General features: G+C 37.5%; 1 long non-coding RNA gene across 4 annotated transcripts in view; it reads left to right on the top strand.

Moving 5' to 3' along the window:
• The window catches only part of LOC135306432 (uncharacterized), a 327,734-nt gene that overhangs the window by 19,458 nt on the left and 293,187 nt on the right, over nucleotides 1-15,089 (top strand). For 2 of the 4 annotated variants that reach the window (XR_010367249.1, XR_010367250.1), the window contains exons 1-2: nucleotides 3,103-3,190; nucleotides 8,664-8,876. This is a non-coding gene — a long non-coding RNA (uncharacterized LOC135306432). Of the gene's footprint in view, nucleotides 1-3,102; nucleotides 3,191-3,527; nucleotides 3,687-8,663; nucleotides 8,877-15,089 lie in introns of those variants that run through there. The other 2 variants (XR_010367251.1, XR_010367252.1) reach the window with 2 other exon arrangements.

The raw sequence follows: 15,089 nt of genomic DNA, 5'->3' as shown, positions 1-15,089 counted from the left end.
CTGTTGTAATGCTGCATCAGGGGGGAGGAGAGGATTACAATGATGCAGAAAATCACTGAAATGGGTACAGTTGTACCATTTGATTAGTCTCTAGTCACTTGTATGTCCTCCACTCAGACTGCATTTCTCTCCAGTCTCATTAGTTTTCATGTACTTGTTCACAGGAGAAAAGGAAAGCTTGAATAGGAAGAACTGCTGGTTCTAGATGTCTTTTGGCAAAAATAAATAAATTAGCAAGTCCAAAGTGTTCCTTCTAAATGTTTTTGAGGACTCTGGTGTTAGCAGCTGGGTTGTTGCTGGTATAATGTCCCTCTGTAAATTCGTTTGAAGGCACTAATTAAGACAAAAAAATTATGATTTGTCTGTGTGTGCACCAAGGCAAAGGGAGGGAGATTGCAAATATCAGAATGCGTTATTTAAATAAAAATAAAAAATAAGGAAAGAAATAGTGACCGATTAAAATATTGTGATCCCTGCTGTGTCTCATTTCCGAAACCCAGGATATTTTGTCTGCTCTCACATCTGTTTTTATTATTTCTTTTTGCTCAATACAGAGATACTGTAGCTGCTTTTGATTTCTGACAAGTATTGGCAGGTATTTTTTAAATTTTCACTTTAGTTATTGTTTAGAATCAGCAATGTTGTTTTTTTGGTATCCATTTGAATGAGGAAATACAAAGCTCTGATTTTTCTTTTATAAGGTTTCCATAACATTTGGTTTTCAAGTTTAATGTGATGAAGGAGGTCAGTTTCAAAGGATTTCATGGATTTTATGGCTTTCTAGTCAGCATGAAAAAATATAGTAAAGGTGGTCAGAACCTGAAGTTTGGGTATTTTATTCTATGACAAAAGAGAGGCAAAAGCTTCTCTTCATTTTTAAAATTAAGAACTGAAATGTGGTGTACTTTCTTTCCTATAACTTCTGTTTTTTATCTTGAAGATGTTGTTACAGAGCTGCAGTGCAAGCATGATGCTTGTGTAAGATGGGGAGTGTATCTTGGACTGCAAAAGCCATAAACATCTCAGTAAGAAAAGGAAATTTTGAAACAAGTTTCCTTCCACAGAACTCTGTGCATCCCTCCTTTGCCTCTGTTTTGCCATCTGCTAATTTCTGTTCACTGGTCTTGTCCTTGTTTTACAGCAGAGTCTCTCCTTCAGTTTACATCCAGATTTGAGGGATAGTTTAGACTTGTAAGTGTGAAAAATGGTAGCAGTAGTGGAAAGGGGAAAGGAAGGTGCTATCAGGCCATTATCTTGCATGTCAATCTGCCTCTTGTCCTCATGCTTGCAGTCCTACCTAATTCCTGAACATGGATTATCTAAGCAGTGGCTTGAACAGAAGCCTTGCTTTATAGCAGTGAGCTATTGCAGGTGTGGGTCTTATCACTGAAAATGGAGAACCTGCAATAAATTTTAAGACAGATGGGAAAATGATAGAAATGAACCATAGTTTTTGTTTGCTCTTCACAGTGAGGTTTTACCACTTGCTAAAACATTTTCTGTTTCAGGGGTGTAATAACAATGTCACTATGGTTTTTGCAAAAGTAATATTTGATGGATTTGGTGGAACAGAGAAAGTGGTTCTAAGAACAATGAACACAACAAAAAATTTATGTTTTCTTACCCTACTTTAAGGAAGTACTCTGTACCCTTTTTTTTTTTTTTTTTTTTTTTTTTTTTGTGGTCTGTGAAGCACTGTGGTACAAACTGAAGCATTCCAGATTTCCAGTTATACTCAATGATCCTTGTGTGGGTCCCTTCCAGCCTGAAGTATTCTATGATCCTATAATGGCAATGCAAAGTTTAGTTCATGTTGAGATATCTGAGAACTCAGCAATGATTAATTATTATGAATTTCCATCCTATTTAATCCAAAATTATACTTGCTAAAAGGATCTGAAATACAGCCTATCCCAAACAGAACAGAAGAGATGGCTACCTTTTTTCTCTTCTGTAGATTTTCTGTTATTCTGTGCTAGAATAACTTCTGGCTTTACTGGTCAGGCAGCTGTTCACAAATGTACACAAATAAAAGCCATAGTATTCTGGTCTCGGGTGGATGGGATGAGGTAAGGAGTAGCATAAAAATAAATGAAGCACTGTCAGTGACACTGCATGCCTCGAGTGCTACAGTATGCAGAGCAATTCACAGGATTTGTAAAAAAAACCAGAAATCTTAGAGATGTATACTTTACCTCTCTCTGCATGCGTGTGCTGTGAATGATACAAGTGAAAACTATTTCTTTGATGTTTCACAAATGTTTTTTATTAGGAGAGGCCTAAAAGACTTAAATATCCTCCAACTGTGGTTTATTTGTGCTTCTATTTTTTCTTCAGTTTGTGTGAAGAGGTGTTTTTATTGGGACTGTCATCTGTAAGAGGTGGATTTTGCAGTGAGCGACATCTGTAACTTGATCTAGCTATCTGGCACTTTAAAGAATGAACATACAGCACATTTTAAAACAAGCAAAAAAAAATCCTATCGATTTGAACCATTAGGAAGTGGTATGGATGGACCTCATGAGCTGACATATTAGAAACTTGTTAGAGGTCAGACTTCAAAGACAATATGTTAAAATTCTGGGCATTAAACCAAATAATCTGGTTTGGGTTAGATCAAGTTCATTAGTAGGAAGAGAAGTTAATTGGCTTTTCAAGCTGGAATTTCCTTCATCCATATAAGAGTTGGATATTCTGGTTGCTAACTAAAACTTTTTGTACAGATGCTCTCTTTGCAGCCTGAAAGGGGCCTCTCTCTTTCTTTTCTGCTCTTTTGAGGCAATAGAATGGTCTGTTGCTATGCTCTCCTCATTGTATTTACTAAGCTGCATGATTTTACTGTTTTTAAAGCACTGAAATCCATGCCAAAGACCTGTTGCTGTCTTTTCTTTGTGGCAGAGGTAACAGGTAACATGCCTTTCTTTTCCATCCTCAGTCATTCTGGACTTTGGTGTTTATGTATTCTCATAAAGGGATCTATATAACTACTAGATATGTGGTTTGAGAGGTTTCTTAACAAGTTTTGCAACTTTTGTCTTTCCCCCCTTTTCTCTGGGGCAGAGAAAGGAAGCGCTTGGTTCTGGCCTTTGAAGCTGTGCTGGCCCAGGACTGTACCAGCGCACAGCTCCCCCACCCCTGCATGGTAATTTAGACCACACTGCACACAGGAAAACCTACTTTAGAAATGATGGTAAGGCCAGCTCAGTGCTCTTCAACAGAAGAATAAAAAAATAATAAGGAATGTAAGAAGCTTGAGCATCAATTAGTAAAAAAGAAGGAAAAGTTTTCCTGAAATGTAAGGGAAAGTGATGCTGCCGTGCTGTAGCCCCATGTGTTCCTTCAGAAAATAACAGTGCAGCGTGCAAATAATTACCTCAGCGTACAGCAGTAAAGTGCAGCTCTGCATTGTGAATATCCTGTAGGAAATAGCTCCTCCCGTAAGTGCCAGACGGCTCCGTGAGGAGACCCTGGCACTGCTGCAGGTGGGGCTGCCGTGAGGGGCAGCCGCAGCCGCCATTACCTGTGGCGCTGACCGCGCGTCGCGGCCTGGCCTCGGGCCCTGTGGGACAGGGGGACCTCCCCAAGATTTCCACAAAGTAGTTGTGGTCTAAGCTTGTTCCCCAGTCCTGAGCCACCCTGACACCTGCCATCATGTTGTCCTTTGCCACATGGCAATAAGAAACGAGGTATCCTTCTGAAAGTTACTCTGAGGGGAACCATGGTGCGAAATGCTTGGCGGGAATTGTTGTCCTGCTGTGTGGTGATGGAATCGCACATCTTACGCCTCTGACGCCTTTACAAACCTATATGCAGGCTTACAAGAGGGTTTTTTCTTTTTCTGCTTTGCATTAGCTTTACAGGGTGACAGTGAAGCCACTAGTGTTTAGATTAGTTATGTTGAGAGATGTAGATTGACCTGGGAAGCCCCACATGAGTGCAATCAAATGTGTTCTGACAGAAGGAAAAGTGTAAGTTTTATTTGTGACACAGATCACTTGGTTCAGAAGCTTGGTAAAAAGTGTCATTTGTGTTACTATCTTGTGACAGGTTAGGTCAGAGGACTATGAAGGGATATAAATACAGAGTTTTCTGTAAACATCCCCTGAAGTTTAGGGATGGAAGAATTAGTTTTTTAAATGGTCTTTTATTTTTTTTGGTTTTTTATTTATACAACAGCAGACAACATTGTTTGTTTCAGATTACAGATAAGTAAATAAAGATAAAAGACTTATTCTAAAATGGTTATAGAGGAGTAGTATATGCAGTACTGAAGTACAAACACCATGCACTTCAGATATTTAAAATTGCTGATATTTTGCAGTTGATAGCAGCAGTACAACCAGGCCTACAGGCTTTCTCTCTGCCTTGTCACTGACAACTGTGATAAGATACCCTCAGCTTTGCTTCCTGAGATTTAATTCAGAGCATGGGAGTCCTGTTTACCCCTTTTGATATCACAGTTTCTTGCTTTGTAAGGGCAAAAAGAATTAAATGAGTTAGATCTGTCTCTTCTTTCAGGCTGGATTTGAGTTCTCAGAAGGTAGTAATATCCCTTCAGTGTAATAGACTTCCTTTAGTATCACTAAACTTTCTACACTATGTGACTGATAAGGAATTCTAGAATTAAATCTTACCTACTGTAGGAATGCAGATATATACTTGCAATGACATTCAGATATGTTGAGGACTTCTATATTTCACCTTTTTTGTGTTCCTTATTATGTTGTTGCCTTATTCTCCTATTGTATTGGAAATCAACTAATCCTGGGTCAAAGTATCATGAAAAATGCTTATCACATGTTGTCTTTTAATAAAAATAATAAACATAAACTGTTTTGCATTTTTAAAATCTTTCTTGCAAAAGAGATGCTGAATTTAAACTTGGAGTGGATTGGCAAGGCCAGCACACCAGGCAGGAGGAGAGGATGAGTAGCCAAGCAGGCAGGAATAACATGGTATACCTGGGAAACACCCACATCTAACTTCTGTTACTGCTTGTTTCATTAGGCTCTGAAAGTCTGACTTTAAATTTGTTTTGTTTTTCCACAAACATCTGTACTTAGCTCATTGAAAATAAATTATTAACTTTACATTTTCTCTATCTGAAATGGAAAAAATATGTTGGGAAAAATGAGAAGGAAGGACAATGGAGTATAGCACTAGACAGCTTTCATTTATCCCATCAGCTGGACCTGAGTGCAGACAGAAAATGTATTCTTGAGGCATCCCTAAAATCAGGTTGAGATCTTACACTTTTCTTAAGGAGAAAAGAAAAAGAGAAAAAGCATTCTTGTCTTGAGAGGTATCTTAGTAATTTTATATAGCATCTGCGCCATGTTTTGTGTTCTAATCCTTCCACTTTAAATGAGACTGTAATTTAGCATGAAAATACTCTCATATGCTTAAAAAGAATTCTATGAGACTTTCAGTAATGTAAAGCATATGTAATCTAGTAAGAAAATCTGATCATGTTTTGGCAAAGGCTGTAGGGAAACTAAGAAACAAAATCTGAGTTAGATGTAAAGTTTCATACACAGTTCAACACATCTCTGTGGAATAACAGGGAGAATATTCATTCACCTGTAGAATGCCTTTTGCAGTTTTACATCTTGTACACAGAATCCGGGTAATTTGCTCAGTTGCGAGTTTGGTTTGATATTTCATTTCTAGTAAATAAGAATTTGTGAAAAATAGGAACATGGGGGTTTTGAAACTTGTGACTGGGGAGAAGACACAGCACATTGATTTTACAGGCACATAGCCTGTGACAATTTCTGCTTCCAAGTAAATATTCCTACCCTTACAAAACTAACTGGGGGAGGTAACTATAGATGCTATAGTTTTGGGGTTTTTTTTCTTAAACTTTAACAATCTGAGGCTGTAATGAACCAGTTGGAAGGGAGCAAAATATGTCAATTTTACAGAAATATCCAGTGTTTACAAGTGAATTAACACTGAGAAACACCTATCTGCACTGCCCCAGCATATAATCTCTTTTGCACTTTGCAACTCAGAAGTCACTGAGTCAGAATTCTTCTGCTGTGTCTGATTGCTTCTAAAGCACTAAGCAAGCTTCATTATTTTCATAAATTCAAAGCTAACAATTCTTCTAATCTAGGGATTCCAATTTTTTTTTTTTTTTTTTTTTTTTTTTTTGCATTTGTAGCATGTAAACTGAGTGTGGCTGTACTCTAAAGTCCTTTATATTTCTACGGCACTTTAAAATCTCTTTATCATACCAGGATCAAAACTCAAGAGCTGTCTGAGTTTCCAGTATATTTGTAAATTTTCTTGGTTTTATGTTTCAGCTGAGTTTGGGCTACACAACCATAACCTTGACTTGCTGACTGTGGCACAAATGCAATGAGTGGTACCAGGACTTTATAATCTTTATATAACTTAATATGATTATAATCTTTATATGATTGTATGTAGTTTTTGCTTTACATATCTTCCCTTAGCCTCCTGTAGCAGAACGGTTTTAGTTTAATGTGTGTGTACCACAGTTATTTCTGTGGTACACACACATTAAACTAAATGATGTGTAATGATGAAAACTGTGGTAAGACAGATGATATTTGCTATTAATTTCATATTTAAGTATATGAGTCCTTTAGAACCCTAATTTGAGCCAAATAACCCAGAAATGAGGTGGATAAAGTCAGCTGGGGGTGTGTTTGATCTGCATGTCAACCCAGGAACTGATTTCCTGGCACTTACTCCTCAGTACAGCTAAGGTACCATGAAGCATGGTTAAACAGGTGAGGTACCTGACACGCAGACTTGGAACAGAATGGGCTTATTCATGTGGACACTGAGGACCCTGCATCTCTCCTGACTTTATAGCTCCCCAGAGTGTCTTTACTCTGGCATTGAAAACTTTGCCATGGCTCTACTTATCATCTAATATGTCTGTATGTGTATATATGATAGTTTCCTGATTCTTCAGGTTTGTTTGAGTTTTTTTAAGCCCTTTTTCCAAAGTTTTAGGAGTGTAAACTCTGTCATTCAAGCCTGGAAAACAAAAAACCAAGAAGCCCCAAGTGTATGTGTGCAGTTTCTTGAAGAGAGATGCATGTTTACCCTGCAGTTACCAGGTAACTAGCAGAGCAGCACTGAGATGGAGCTAACACTCTCTGCCTCCTGGCAGTTGTGCTGTTTCCAGATCCAAGTTGTTTTATGGCCAGCTATCTTAATGTGGAAACTGCAAGTGTGATTATACTTGTTTGACCAGAAGTCATCCCTTAGCTTGAGGACTGTGTGACACTGTCCTGCATATGAAAGTGGGCAATAAAGCAGAGAAAAAGGTAGTGCTTCAAGCAGTTCCTTTCCTCTCTGCCAAAACAGGTAAATACAGGACATCTGGATTGGTTGGGTGAAAGCAGTAAAATATTGTTTTGTAACAGCAAAGTGGTGTTTAGTTTGTAGTTATTTCTCTGTGCGTAAAGCCAGTCAGCTCAATGGCTTCAGTTCAAAAGCCTGGCAGGAATTTAGTCCTGGTTTATGTGATTGGTCCTCTCTAATATCTTTCAGATAAGGCTGCTGATAAGGATAACTCTCTTAATTGCTCATTCTCTGACATCAATATAAATCTGCCATTCAGCTAAGCTAAGGACACAAACATAGTATGCTTGTCTTCAGCAAGACAAAAGTGTGTGGTAGGTCTATGCCAAACTACATACTTCTTTTTCAACCACCTGGAACATATATTAAACATGAACTACCCAGGAAAGAAAAGGTATAAAACCATAAAAAAATTAAAAGCATAAAAGTTTGATATTGTCTTTTAGGAGTAGGGTATACCTGCAAGGTGTCAGGAAGCTTAAGAGGTGAAACTGTGAAATAGGTGGCACATTTTTTTTTCCTTAGGGCAATAAGAAAAGTCCTCCCCTCCAAGAAAAAAAAAAAAAAATCCAAGCATAACAAACCCCAAAAACAAACTGAATTAACTTCTGGGAACTTGCCTATGACTTTTTGGCTTCCTAAGTAAAATTAATACTTTTAGAAGCTAATACCAATGAAGAATACTTCAAGATTTACTTCAAGACCTTAAATATTAGTGTATTTTTAAAATTTATATTATCAGTGTAGTTGTAGAAACCTGATTATACATAAAATTTTATCATTATATCTGATTTAAAATAATCAGTCTGGTTTTCTTTGTATTAGTTTACCTTCAAAGTGTTATACAATAAGTGCATAGTGAAATAATGCTGTTAATTAGACCTAGGCTGGTATTGTGACTGTGAAAAGGGTACTTTGGGCAAGAAAAATCTTTGATTTAAATGTCGTAGGAAATGTGTATTTCTAGCCAAATTTCTGGCAACATATGTTTTTGGTATTTGAGTTAAAAGAAACCCTCTTGAACTGCTCAGTCAGACATCACTTGAGCCTTATGTTTGATGAAAATTCAAGCTTGCTTCAGACATTAAAATTCTGTGTGTTTAGAGTGTAATTGATGCTGAAGTTTTTCAAGCTGGGCTTATACTACAGAACTGAGGCATTTTGATGAAAGTTCCTGCACTTGTCATACTTAGGCTGAAGTTGTTGAAATGGTTTTGTGCAGAAAATTCATGGAAGAGCTTTGCAGAAATATAGAATTTTGCAGAAATGATTTTGAAATGTGACAGTCACAATCATTACAGCTCTTTTTAAATCTACAGGGGTAATGCTGAAGAAGAACAGAGCTGTGGAAATGCCACCATGGCTGTTGGGTGCAGTGAGCTGAGGCCCGCTGACTCCTGGTCGCTTTGGTTAACAAGGCAGAAGTTCCACAGCAACCATTCTTACTCACAATAAAATGCTCCAGGAGATGGAATGCTGCATTGTGAAAACCAGCAAATATGAAAACCATTTGTGAAAGAACGCTGCAGAAGGTATGCTTTTTCTCCTCTATGGCTGGTTTTGCTTTCCTAAACACAGTATGATACATTGTTAATGCTCTTGCTAATTGCCAGTTGAGCAGGAACTCTTAGAAAATGGGAGGAAAGGAAAAAAAGCCAAGACAAAGTATGTTTTCTTTACAAATCATGTAATCTGTTGTGGGACAGAAGCTCATCTGAGTCCTTTAGAAGGCTGACATAAAATGGTAGCATTTCTAGAAATGCTAGAGTTCTTTTTATATTTACCTTCCTCTCTTTTTCTTTTTAACCACAATTCTTTCAAATACGTTTTCTGTTAAGAGTTGACATCTCTCCTCTGCATGATTTCAGTTGCTGGTAGTTTACCGTGTGATCTCATAGCTGCAGCTGAATAAGCTTTAAAATGTTACTTTGCCTTTAACTTAGGATTCTATCTTTCAAAAGTTCCATTAAGTTCTAATTTAGAAGAAGAAAAACATATGGGGGAGGAGGACTAAGCAAAAGTCTGTATGAAAACACTGTTGGAAGTTCCAGAAGGCAGCTGAGCAAGCTCCTAGTTTTTATTGCTAGTACATAGCGCACATTTTTGAAGAGAACAAATAATCAGATACTGTGCATGGGACTCTGTGAGCTGTAGAAAGGATGGCTTTCTACCATGCATTGCAGGCTGTGAAGCACACAGAGTTCTCCAGGGCTGGCTGGGAGACTAGGCAAATACAGTTGGTGGCTGTGAACCTGCTGAGGAGGAGGCTGTGTAACCTGCTAGACATTTGCTTACTTTTTGTGGACAACAGCTGTCTCCTAATTCCTTAACTTTAAGGTCAGGAGACATTTATTATATTTAATAAGACAAATAATGCTTCTTTTTCTCCCTAAACCATTGATAAATGGCAGTCCTTTGAAACATTGTGATGAAGCATTTTGTCATTGCTTGCATTGCTAGTAGATATTAAGCAGAACATTGATGATTGAATTCAAGCAGACTGAATCAAAACCAATGTTTTGGAGGGTGATTTTTAGATTGCTTAATTGCATTAATTTAATTTTCCAAGTGACTCTGAAACATTTGTATGTGTAGGAATAGATATCAGTGGCCAAAGTAACTTGGAAGCAGGAGACCTTCTTAAACTCAATAAATATGCTGTGAGATTTTGCAGCTTCATTGCTCATAAAAGCAGTCCCTGTTTATCTGCTTGGACATATTGATGTTGGTACTGAAGTGTTTCCAGGACAGACCTTCAGCTGAGTAATTTTGTGTTTTCTAATGTCAAGTATTACTATTTTAATAGATCCTCATCCAGAAAAGTTCTGCCAGTCTGTTCTAAGGTAACATTTCTGGTTTGACTTAATCTTCCTGGCATCACAAGTGTAAAGTATGACATATCCTGTGAGTGAAGAGAGGTTTTCCTGCTTCCTACTAATCCTTCTCTCTGAAGCATTGTGGGAGGCTACCTATTTTCGTTCACACCTCTTGATCAGAGAGCCAATCACCAGCTGCAGTCACAGTTCACATAACACATGAATGGCATCCATCTAAGACAAGAATTTATAACTTTTTTTCTTGCTGGCAATATTATTCTGTGCTTCAAACATAGCGACTTATGGTACTGTTAATGCTCAGTGCCTCACAGAAGGCTTTTCACAATTTTTGCAGATGAGCAGAACAAACCAAAGCCTTGGTTGCAGTTCTCGTCAAAACAACTCTGTCTCTGCTTTCAGTGTATCTTAAAGTTATGTAACATAACAAAACAGGAGAGAAGACAAAAGCGTGAATCTGTATTGTGAAGGATAAGACAGGGAAGCGAGAGCTAGAGATGGGAATTATTTCTGACTGTGCCATGGCTCTTGTGTAAGCCTGGGCAAATCACCTGGCTCTCACATAGAATAGAGACTCAAATTTATAGGTAAATAGTTTTCTAAGCCTAGTAAATAATCCCATTATGCCTCTGTTTGCCTTTTTGTGAAATGGAAATAAGAGTATTCCTGTTGCCCATCAGATGGTTGGAATACTCTTGTGATAGGCCATATGGAAATGTCTATGTTCAGTCCTTAAAATGAAAAGTACTCCTTTTGGAAATAAAGAACTGCAAAATTAGTCTCTATCTACCTTAAGCTTTATGCCCGTTTCTTTCTTTTATTTTTTTTTCTTTCTCTTTTTATTTTTTTTCCCTCCTGCCTGGTTTCAGGGGCTCAGTGCTGCAATGAATGGAGCTTTCTAGGGAATGCAGCTGTTCAGTCCTAGAATTAATATGCAAATGCTCTTCTCTTACTGAAGCAGGGGAGGAAGATGGAACATAGCTGTATTTTCTCTAATCAACATACTCCCTTTTTCATTTGGAACTACAACAAAGCTGACTGTCAACTATGCAAATAATGGAATATTTCTTTTTGCAGAAATAAACATTTTCATAAGCATACATTTCTTGAAAGCTTTTACTGACCAACCCAAACAATATTTTAGTTCAATGAAAAAATATATATTTAGAACCATTCACACACAAATCTCTCATGTTTTTTTCAGTAAAATAAATAGAACTAAGTAAATGCACTGACAGAATGTTAATTTCAGCTGCAGAAGCGTAATACAAAACTGCAAAAGTAACTACCACTGGATTTTTTGCAAAATGCAAATTCATATATTGAAACTATCTGTGTTGTAGAGGACCCATTCTGCCCTCAGATTCACAGGGAGGAGTCTCACAGAAACACCTCAAGTCTGATTTGTTTGCCTGATTCCCCACAGGACAAAGCGAGTAGAAGTTCTACCCAAGAGGAATATTGAGATTTTACTACTTTTTCAGGACAAATGTAATTCAACAAAATTTGAGATGGTAAAAATTGGACTGCTGTCTTTAATTAAGACACATAAGTAGAAAACATATTAAGAATTCAGATATCAAAGGCCACCAAGTGAGATATGCAGAGGGGATCAGTGGCTCCTGAAAGTTTTAGTAGAGCAGAAGAGATAGTTAAATGGTTGTTATGAAAATGGCTTTTGATATTGCATAATATGCACTTAGATTGAAAAATATGTACTCTGAAACTAGTGTGTGACAGGCCCTGTGTGCCTCTTTACTACTGCCTAATTTAGTTTGTTTTCTTTCAGCCCAGCAGACATATCTTTACATTTGACTGCAATTTCTTTGGATAGTTTGAGGTAACATTAAAATAAAACTTGAGCAAAGAACACAGGACAGAGTTAAAGCTAAAAGCAAGATTCTAAAGTCAAAACCAAGAACATTAAATCAATAAAGCAAGCTATTGGAAAACAATGCAAGGACTGAGGCTGGAACTGCAGGGTGGACTGACCTAAGCCAACTTAATCAATAGCTTGGCTGCTGAGTTTGGAATAAACTACTTGTAGGTGAAAAAGAAAAATGTGACAATGGAACCTTAACTTCTAAGATATATCTAAGCCAAGCAACTTCTGCATTGAAGCAGTGCAGTTTGGCAAAGTCCTAAATGGCTAAATGCCTTAGTGAATGTGATCTATGAGCTGTGTCTGGAACTTGTAAAATTGAAGGACAAAAGTAGTCCTATAACAGAAAAGACACCCCTCAGCTGAAGGGATAGAAACACCTGATATTTCAATCAGGCATGCTGTGTATGTCATGAATCAAATTGTATTAAATGCAGCAAAATTTTTATTAGTCTTAAAATTTCTATCTTCAATGACATCCTTTTAGTAGTCTTTTACCAAAAAAGTCAGATAGTGATGACATTTTAGGTGATTTATTCTTTCTCCTTGTGGAAGTGCTGTAAAAAGAAATAGGTGAGACAGGGAAAAAAATCAACAAAATAAATGAAATAGAAGTTGCCTTACTGGTAGGACAGTAAGATAAGATCTGAAGTAACTTTCTGAGCTGCCTTTCCAGTGTCATCATAATATCCCCACTTTAATTCCCCCCCTTAATTCTAACAAAGTCAATTTTTTATTCACTTTTGTGATCTGTGAGCTGCTCTTACAAGATATGGCACTTGTGACTATTGCTGTCAGGTTTATATGATATCTGGTTACCTCTAGATCCCTGTTAAGTATGTGCTGGGCAGTTAACTTCAGCTTTGTTGGCAGATTCATTACACTCATTTCTAAATCCATGGGACTGCAGCCTATTTACACTCCGTGTAATTTTGGTACTGGTCACTGAAATAGAGTAAGCACACATATTATCTCTCATAGAGCAGAGAGCTCTTAAACCAAAACTCACACCAACTCTTAAATTTGTGACTCACTTTAAGTAGCATTTTCTTGAGAAGCAGGCCCAACTGTGAGTAGGAAATCTGTCCACACATGTGGTAGTTAGAGTTCATTTTCCTTTTTCTGGCCCTAAATCAAGCACTACACAAAATTTTAGCTATCTACAAAACCTTTACCCAATCAAGACCTTTCCCCAAGCTCCCACCAGGTAGTCTCAAATGCAATCTCTAATTTGTCTTCTGAAATTCTAAAACTGCTCCTTTTGAAATTGGATAGCTTTTATATATTTCATCAACCTGGATACCTAATTTAAATGAAAATCGCTGATAGTGAGTGTGATGATAAGGCTTTGCCAGCTAAATCTTTCATGACACAGACGTTCCACTTGTAATAACATTTAATGTTTAAGGTGAAGGTCAGTGAAGTCCTTGGAAGAAATCTTTCTCAGGGTCTTCTTTGTCTTCTCTCACTGCCTTACCTGTTCCAGACAACCACTTCTCTGTGCACCCAGAGCAGCAGTTGGCACCCCAATAACCTGTTAGACACCCAATGAATCCAAAACAAAGAAGTTTGGTTCTTTGGTTTTTTGGTGTTTTGTTTTGTTTTATTTGTTTGTTCGTTTGTTTTGTTGGTTGTTTTGGTTTGGGTTTTTTTTTTGTTTTTGTTTTGGTTTTTTGGCTTTTTTTGGGGGGGATTTTTTTTTTTTTTTTGGGAAGGAAGGGGATGCTTGTAAAGTACTGGGGGAGAAAGAGGAGCACTAGCACTCAGGAGGACAAGAATGTGTCCAGCCCTTTTCCCTTCTTCACCCTTGTGGGAGTAAAGCTCTTGTGCCTGATACATAGCACAACACTGGGCTGGGACTTGTCATTTTTCATGATACCAAGCCAGACTAGTGTGGAGAATGCGGTGCTGCTCTCTAATCTGTTGAAGAAGTTGTCACTGGGATAAATTCTGCATTTTCTCAATTTCTGTGAACCTCAATGAAAATAGCAATTTTAAACATGATAGCCAAACAGGTTCACAATGTGGATTTTTTTTCCTATGGCAAGCTAAGCATGCTTCCTCTGTACTTGTTTCCCATTCTTCCAATCTCTTTATTTTAAAATATTTTACTATAATATGTCAAATGCAATCAAATAGTATTAGAATTGTAGCTGGAGTTTGAAATTATACAATTTTAGTTGATATGGTTTTTAACCAGCTTATCCTATATTTAATTCATGGTTGAGGCCTAGAATGTGGTATATTGAGAGAGAGATTGTCTTTCCTGAAGGCAGGAATCATCTTCCATACTGTTTACTTCTACAGCTTCAAATCCTTCACATGTCAGTGATAGGTTGTTAGTTCACACTTGGAATCTGAAACAGATGGTAGTAAATAAGTGCCAAATTAATTTTTCCACCAAAACCTTGTATTGAATTTAGAATCTTCATCAATCTCAACAGGGAATGCAATTTGTCTTTGCTAAGTTCTGCTTCCTTAACAAGCTGCCAGCCTTTGTTTCCTGCATTTTTTGTGAAATAAATAGCAGAATATCAAAATAGCATCAGATTCTCATCTTCACCACAGCTCCCTTACCTCCATCCTTTTGTGTTATCTTTCATGTGATGATAGAAATCCTGTATTTATTCACAAGTGGGGAGGTCCAGACAAGCATCCAAACTTATGGATACCTGAACCTCCAAATAAATCTTCATCACTGAAAAGAACTGTCAGAATCTTCTCATCAGGCATCTGCAGTTCCTGACACCATGGGGTTTTTTATATCTTTCATTGTAATACCTTGGTGCCTCATACTTTGAGGTGAATTGTTCCTGTCAATGCCTGTGTCATAAGGTGAGGGTTTCTCATCTGTTTGCCAGATATAAACTGGATGGACAGTTTGTCTTGATCTTTTGCAGTCCAAGTTTTCAAGAGAAAACCCCATGGACTTCTGACTCCAAGACAACCTTTTATTGCACTGAATACCCTTTCCTAAGCCTTGTCTGTAAATTCAGGATGTCTTCTGTTATTTGTCCTGCCTACTGCTT

Source organism: Passer domesticus, chromosome 8 (assembly GCF_036417665.1).
Source record: "Passer domesticus isolate bPasDom1 chromosome 8, bPasDom1.hap1, whole genome shotgun sequence".
NCBI lineage: Eukaryota > Metazoa > Chordata > Aves > Passeriformes > Passeridae > Passer > Passer domesticus.
The sequence above is the reverse complement of the archived record's forward strand: the minus strand, read 5'-3'. Positions and strand labels throughout refer to the sequence as shown.